At 40.9% G+C, this 8324-nt stretch overlaps 1 long non-coding RNA gene across 1 annotated transcript in view; it reads right to left on the minus strand.

Moving 5' to 3' along the window:
* Positions 1-3797: 3797 nt before the first annotated feature.
* LOC106728195 overlaps positions 3798-8324 on the minus strand; it is a 38129-nt gene continuing 33602 nt past the window's right edge. Inside the window, exon 3 of the long non-coding RNA XR_001364467.1 lies at positions 3798-4092. This is a non-coding gene — a long non-coding RNA (uncharacterized LOC106728195). The remainder of the gene's footprint in view (positions 4093-8324) is intronic.

Consider the following 8324-nt stretch of genomic DNA (forward strand, 5'->3'; position numbering starts at 1 on the left):
GCTCCGCTGATTCCGGTGCTGGGAGGCATATTACCCTTTTACTATATAGGATAGAGGCCTGGTGCATGGGTGGGGGCCGGCTGGTTTGCCCTGAAGGGTGTCCTGGATCAGGGGGGGGGTCCCCCCTGGGGTGCCTGGCCAGTCTGGCTGAGGGGCTGAGGGCCGTTTTCAGGTTGGCGGGTGACTGAAGCTCCCAACTGCTCCTTTTTTTCTTTTTTCTTTTTCTATTCTGGGCCAGCATAAGCTCTGAGGCCTCGCTGCTGAAAGCAGATTTCTGGCCTTTACCTTCTGTATTTGATACAATGTTGCGGTCCGGCTGGCTGAAGCCCGGCTGACTGAAAGCCGGTTTCTAGGGTTTTGTTTAGCTTCTATATTTGCAACATAGTTGCTTAGAGTTGCAGCTGAGAGGCTGGCAAGTCAGGGGGGGAATGTTGGAGTCTGCCATCACTGGAGCAAGCAAGCCTCCCTGTTCGCTTCAGTGCATGGCTGCCGGCCACCATCTTGGCTGACAGTTAATTTGCATAAGGATATGCTGATTAGCCAATGGGAAGGGTAGCGGTCGTACGCTAATTACCATGTTTCTCTTTTATTAGTGTAGATAAAATAGTTATCTCATTTTCTATTGCACCTCTGTAAAATAAAAAATAGGAAAAGAAACCCCCAAATTTTATTGTAAATGAAACCACTGTTGGATATAAGCAAAGTGTGACCATTTTACAATATTAAAATATTGATTCTGGGGGGAAGGGCAAGTGGGTTTTAGTTAATTGATGTTTTACTGTAATACATAAACCAGAACTCAAAACAAATTTTGTTCTCTCTCTTGTCCCAATACATTTTCTATTTTCAGCTGAAGAACATCAGACTCATCAGAAACTTCATCAGGAATTGACAACCTTCTACTTTCTTTCCAGGCTAATCCTTTATTAAGTTCTTAATGTGTGCAAAACTAATCTCTTGGGTCACCTGAGGACAATGACCCAGCTTTCAGATTAATCCAAGCAAGACACAGGTGATTCTGTCATGGGAGGGAAAAGGCCTCTGAACTGGTGAGGTTAGGGCTGTCCACCTCAGGAATCCAGCAAAAGAAGGTAGACTAATATCAAAGAGAAATAACTTAGGCCAGTGAATTGTCAATAAATCGAGAAAGGGGAACAGGGGAAAATTTGTTTGTTTGTTTGTTTGTTTTACTCCCCCTCAAATGTGGAAGTGTAAGACAGGTGAGACTCCACAGTAAAGTGGGCCCAGCCTGGCTTTATCCTCCTTCACTGTCCCTTCTCAGTTTTTTCAGCTCTGTTCCTTGCTAACCACTAAAAGAACTTTTGGGCAAAGCTAGTCTCAATTTACATGCACAGAAACAAGTTTACATCAAAGTCTGCCTGCCCCTCTTTATGTCTCTGTACCTGAGTCCCGTGACCAGAGAGCACGGATCACCCTCAGGAGCTCTTGCCACCATCCATCTTCTCATCTACTCGCCTCTTACCACTACCCTCTTCCTCCTCTAGCTCCCCTTCTTACTTCTCCACTCCCTCTTAACTCTTTCCCTTACAACTCCCATCCAGTGTGTGTGTGTGTTTCCAGGGAGTTTATAAAAACTCCCCAATACCTTCAAATATTTTGCTCTCTCTTAGCTCAACCAGTGACTCTCAACCCTGCCTGCATATTAAAAGAACTTAAAAAGAAAAAGTGCCTTAGCCTTGCCCCTACAGACCCTGATTAGCTTAGGGCAGCGGTTCTCACCCTGTGGGTCTCGACCCCTTTGGGGATCAAACGACCCTTTCACAGGGGCTGCCTAAGACCATCGGAAAACACCTATATAATTACATATTTTTTTGTGATTAATCACTATGCTTTAATTATGTTCAATTTGTAACAATGAAAATACATCCTGCATATCAGATATTTACATTACGATTCATAACAGTAGCAAAATTACAGTTATGAAGTAGCAACGAAAATAATTTTATGGTTGGGGGTCATCACAACATGAGGAACTATATTAAAGGGTCGCGGCATTAGGAAGGTTGAGAACCACTGGTTTAGGGTATAGCCCTTTGTGGTGAAAGATCCAGGAGAAGCGACAGCCAGCACCAGAGGAATCAGGAAAGTAAAACCTTTATTACACAGCACTGCTAAACCAGGGGACTTTGATCCAAAGCCTGAACTGCCAATGTGGGGAGGTTTTGATCTATATATCTTTTTGTGGCGTTTTGTAGCTCCGCCCAAGTCAGTTAGAATGGGGCTTGTAAGATTACTGTTTAACTAGATACTGAACTAGGCTGTAGGCCCCCAAAGTTGCCCCCCTATCTTCCTTAGGTTGGCTTGGTTGTTTTACTCTCCCTAAGTGACTTAAATGTGGTCCAAGCTTGAGAGCCACAGCCATAACTGAAACCCAGATTCCTCCCTGGCCAACACTCTTCCTTTGCCTCTCTCTGGAGATCACTGTCTTCCACACCTGAATACCACCAGACCAGAAAGGGCAGTGGCGCTCAAGCTCTTCCAGACCAAATTATATATATTTACCTGGAGGCACGTCATTGACATACCCATGTCTCCTCTACCCCCACCCCCACCCTAATCTGCCTGAATAACTTCTATTGTCATCAAAATTCAACTACAACATTACCTCCTTCGTAAAAATCTAAGACAACTCTTCATTTTTGGGGGGGGGGGGGGGAAAATCATAAGAAAGTTTTCCCATACATAGAAAGTACTTTATATATATTTCTGGTCATCTACTAAAGATAGTATTATTTATCTCCAACTTCTATATGATTGGTGACCCAGATCTTGCCTGACAATTCCATTCTGTTCACAGTGATTGAGGTAAGCAAAGTAATGCCCTCAAAGGTGTCCATATCCCAAACTCCTGTAGCTGTGACTGTTACCTTACATGGCAAAACGGCATGTGCAGCTGTGATTAAGGTAAGGATCTTGAGATGTGGAGGTTATCCTGGATCATCTAGGTTAGCGGTTCTGAACCTGTGGGTCGAGACCCCTTTGGCGGTCGAACGACCCTTTCACAGGGGTCGCCTAAGACCATCCTGCATATCAGATATTTACATTATGATTCATAACAGTAGCAACATTACAGTTATGAAGTAGCAACGAAAATAATTTTATGGTTGGGTCACAACATGAGGGACTGTATTTAAAGGGCCAGAAGGTTGAGAACCACTGATCTAGGTGGACTCAATGTAATCACAGGGGTCCTTGTAAGTGAAAGAGGCAGGCAGGAGACTCAGTGTCCGAGTGATGCAGCACAAGCAAGACCTGGCCATCTGTTACTGATGGAGGAAAAGCCAAGGAATACAGGTAATCCCTAGAAGTTGGAAAAGGTAAGATTCTCCCCTAAAGCTTCCAGAAGGAATACAGCCCTGCTGCTCCCTTGATTTTAGCCCAGTGAAACCCATTCAGATTTAGAAGTCCACCAGGACTGTAAGATAATAAATTTGTACTGTTTTAAGTCACTTGTGGTGATTTGTTAAAGCAGCAACAGGAAACTAATACAGTGGCTGTGAAAATGTTTCCAGAGTACACTCCTATCTGTCAATAGATGCTCTCAGCATTGAGTTAATGTCAGCTCTGCTGCAGTTATTGTAGAATAATCCCTGAGAGACTTGATGATGACCTTGAGTCATAACAAGACTCTCGATCCTCAGTGAAAGAATAAGCAGTTAGAACCCCAGTACTATCCATACTTGATTATGAAAGACATATAACACATGCCCCAAATAGACATAGTGTTGTCAAGCACAAAACAAAAGCCTGGAATGATGCATGGCTCTTAACTTTGGACTCCAGCTACACTTGAGCAGCTTGGAGATCCTAGACTTCTGGTCCACTCATCATCAATCCTTTCACTCTCTGGTGTCTCCTGTTGAAGGACACCAGGCTTCGTTCTAGGGCTAGGACCTTGCGGGTGAGAACAGGGGGGAAAGGGAGAGAGGATAGAGGGCTTCCCAGTGTCCATTCTCAGGGTATGGTTGATGCAAAATCATTAGATTTGCTGCACTGCCCAGATTGATCATCTAACAGGAATCTTCTGAGGCTCATTATGTTAAAAAGTGTCTGTCCTTTGTTCCCGACTGTCTGGAGGAGGAGAAAGAGAGAAGAAAAAGAAAAACCAACATATCAGTGGTGAACTCATACATATTTTAGAACGACTTATTAAATTTTAAGAGGGAATTCCAGTTAACCCTAAAGTAGCCAGACATTTTACAGAATCAGTATTCTGCATTTTCTGAACTTTCTGATCAATCAGTACTTTAGCATACAGCTAGCTTATCATTTTGGCTTTAAAGCCATTTTGTTTTCACTACTGCAAAATATTGCACCCTGCCTTCTCCCCACCCAAGCACGCAACCAACTAAGTCATAGCGATCAGAAAGATGGGTATCAAAATCTCAGCTTTTTACTGCAAGCTGTTTAGAGAATAGCGCTTCGGTGTGGAGCAACAACAAGCTTCCTAATGCAGCAACTCTGTACTAAGCAGAATGACCTACTCACTTACTGGCATCCAGCAAAAGTGATCCAGCCCTGGGAGCAGAGCTGCCCATAGTCAGATCCCAATAAAATTCCCCAATACCTGAGATAGGCATGCCTGCCATCTCCCCACCTCACCTATCCCAGGGAGGACTGACACCTGAAAGCCTCTTTAAGTGATAGTAAATGAAGCTATGCTATTACTAAGCTAAATAATTATGGCTAGAGAAAGCTGAAGGCAAACTTAGCAAGAGCTAACTAAAGATCCGTCACTCCAACGCATGCATGGAAGCAGCAGCCTCCGTCTCAGTGTGATGGCGCCCTGTCCGAGGTGTGTTCCTGGCAATAAAGTGTGCACATTTACTAATGATGCGTGTTGTCTTTAGAAATTAGAGCTGGTTCAACGTTTTCACTATACCAGCGTTATTCTTACTTCAGATTTACTTCCTTGAGTGGGAGAAAAAGGGAGGGAATTACATACAGGATTTGAGAAATTACACATAGCCCCATCCAGCAGCTCATAGTGAAGGACCTTCAGTGGTAGCATTAATAGTTGTGGCAATTGTGAATTATTGAAATGCTTGTGAGTTGTGATTTTTACAGTTGCTTCTATTTCTTTTTTATTTTCCTTAGGGATAAATTTGATTGAGAAGGCAAACGGAGATTTTTTAAATATCAGCATGACACATGAGCAAGAATTACTACACACTTTTAGTTAATCATGATGAAGAACTACAGTGTCAAGGAAAAAACAGAGCATGTAATGAAATTTGTGAATTTTTCAAGAATGATATTAATAGCATTATAAAAAGTTAATGAACATAGTCCATGTATCATAATTTAAACAGCAACATAGGGGAGTTTTTGTTTTATTCTGCAGTTATATTCTGCAGTTGTTCCTAAGGAGTTGGGATCCAGAAAAAAATTGGAATTCATTTTTTAAATAAGTCACAATTTTAAAAAGCAGTTTAGCTATACATATTTACTTTTATTATAAAATAATCATTTTGAGATTTATTTAATTTGCTTATAAAATGAATTTATGAATACTTTTATAAACAGAGATTCCCCCAGGCTAATGGCACTTTTTCTTATATTTTCCCACCACCAACCTCCCAGTTTGATGGGTTTTGTTCAATTCTGAAAATATTGTATATTGTGCTTGCAAATTGCTAAGAAATAAAATAGGAAACACGAGTACTCTTTTCTACCATGACGTCTTCTTAGGAAAGCTTTAGGGGGGGCAAGAACAAGATTTCCCCTGACCAACAAATCAGTGCCCTTGCTAGGTGATTGTGACATAGGAAGAGTAACCACCAATCAAAGAGAAGCCCCAAGTCTGATTGTGAGTTGGCAGTATAAATGTGAGCGCTCCCCTCACTCTGGACCCTTCTCCGCTCCACTCATAACTGTTAAGGAGAACAACATCTACGATGGCCAGATCCACCAAAAAGACTAAGTGCTCCCGAGGACATCGAAACCCAAGCTCCAGAAAGAAGTCACATTCCCGCACTGATTTTAACCGAAATTACTCACTCTACATCCGGAGGGTCCTAAAGGAAGTGGATCCCCAGAGGAGCATATCATCTGGCACCTTGGACATCATGAACTCCGTGATCAACGACATCTTTGAGCGCATTTCTACGCAAGCCAACAATTTGATGTGTTTCAGAAATCGTTGTACACTCACCCCTGAAGATATCCAGAAGGCAATGTATATGCTGTTTCCTGGGAAACGAGCTAAGTATGCAGTGACTTTTGGAAGTGAAGCTGTCCAAAGATATGTCCACTCCAAAAACAATTTACCAGCTTAATTAAATCTTGGGGAAAGTAAATCAAACTTACCCAAAGGATCACTTCAATATTGAATTCACTCTTTCTGTTTTTTGTGTGTTTTTTTTAGAACATAGTTGTATTTCATAGTTCCTGGTATTTTCCCTATTTCTCTTCTCTCTAGAAAACAATTACTCTCTTGCTGTTTTACCTTTTAACAATTTGACTATTTAGGTTTTCCTGATACTGCTCCCCACCGGAACTCTTGTTTTTCCTATGAATGTGTAGATCTTGTTGTGTAAATTCAATGCTTGTTCTATTGTTAAGGTATTGTTAACTATGTAAAGAATGATTTAGTCCAGCTAATTTGACCCCCATGGCACACTGACTTTGAATTTATGAAGATAAATGTTTTAATCAGAAGTATACCAGTATTGGTAAATTTTCATCAAACTGCGTTCAAACAATTTAGTTCCTTAATGAAGTCTATAGAGCACGTTAACTATTCCCCTTTTGTTTTAATTCTTATTTTCTGAATTTCAACAAGCTCAGTTCATATCCACGTAAATTTCTCTCCCATTCCTTTGTTTTTCATTATACTTTTGCTACCTACATATATGTCTCTACATTATAGGTTTAATTTTGCTTATTTTGTAACACCGAAGCCATACTACGCATGTTATTCTGCGCCTGCCTTTTCATCAACATTATTTCTAAGATTATATAGCTCTAGTTCATACTTTTCACTCTGATATTATGTAGTATTTTGTAATGTGAACATACCACAGCTTATTTATCCATCCTCTGTTGGTGGAGTTTGGGTTGTTTTCAATCTTTTTGCTATTATGAACAATGCTGCTATAATAATGAGTTGTAACAAAAGCTAAGCATTTGCTATGTACCCAGCATTTTACATAAATTAATTTATTTAATCCCTGTAACAACCTTATAAGAATAACATAAGTATCCCCTCCTACAGATGAAAATGGGCACAGAGAAATAAGTGATTCTTCTGAGGTCACACACCTGTGTAAGTAGCAGAGCTGGGATTTGAGCTGGTTAACACAGCCCACTGCAGACACACATTACATGCTGTGAACATTGTTAGACACATATTTCTGGTACAAATGTACAAAAAAATTCTCTAGGTAAAAGAGCTAATGGTAGGCTTGCTGGATCATTGATATGCCCATATTCAATTTTACAAGACATTACCAGACTGTCTTCCAAAGTGTTTGTAGCTATTTACATTTGTAGTAGATGAGTAATTTAGACTCTTCTGTTTATAAGGAACATATCACTTAAGTTTCCTCAAGAAAGGGGAGTTTCCCTGGGCAGTGTTGCTCAGCAGTTGTGCATCAGTCCATGAACCAGGAGGTGACGGTTCAATTCTCAGTCAGGGCACATGCCCGGGTTACAGCTTGATCCCCAGTAGGAAGCTTGCAGGAGGCAGCCAATCAACGTTTCCTTCTCATGGATGTTTCTATCTCTCTATTCTTCTCCATCTCTCTAAAATCAATAAAAGTATTTTTTTAAAAAAAAGAAAGGGTGTTTCTTGTGTGTATATACTAGGATTGGATCTGAGACTATTCTAGATGTCTCTCACTTAGGGCCTACCCTCTAGTTTTCCTGGGGTTGCTCCCTTCTAAAACCCTCCTTCTCAGAGTTCCAAGAAATAGACCTGACAAACAGACCTATTGGAATCCACTTACATGAAATACCACAATAAAACATGGTTAAAAAGGTTTTTAGGTGGGTATTTTTATACACATGCATTTATTTAATCAGACTTGAAGCCATCCCATTTCAGTTAGGCCCAGGGATCAGCACATTAGAACCCTTAGGCCAAATCTAGAAGCAGCCCTTTTTTTCTGTAGCCCCACAAGCTAAGAAGTTTTTTTTACAATCTTACAGGGATATTTTAAAAGAAAACAAACACAAGGACATTCAACAAGCCTAGTGTGGCCAACAAAGCCTAAAATGTTTACTATCTGGCTTTTTACAGGAAAGTTTCCAAACTCTGGAACATTAACAAAAAAAGTCCCCTCCCACCCGGCCCACCCTCC

Source organism: Myotis brandtii, unplaced genomic scaffold, assembly GCF_000412655.1.
Source record: "Myotis brandtii unplaced genomic scaffold, ASM41265v1 scaffold115, whole genome shotgun sequence".
NCBI lineage: Eukaryota > Metazoa > Chordata > Mammalia > Chiroptera > Vespertilionidae > Myotis > Myotis brandtii.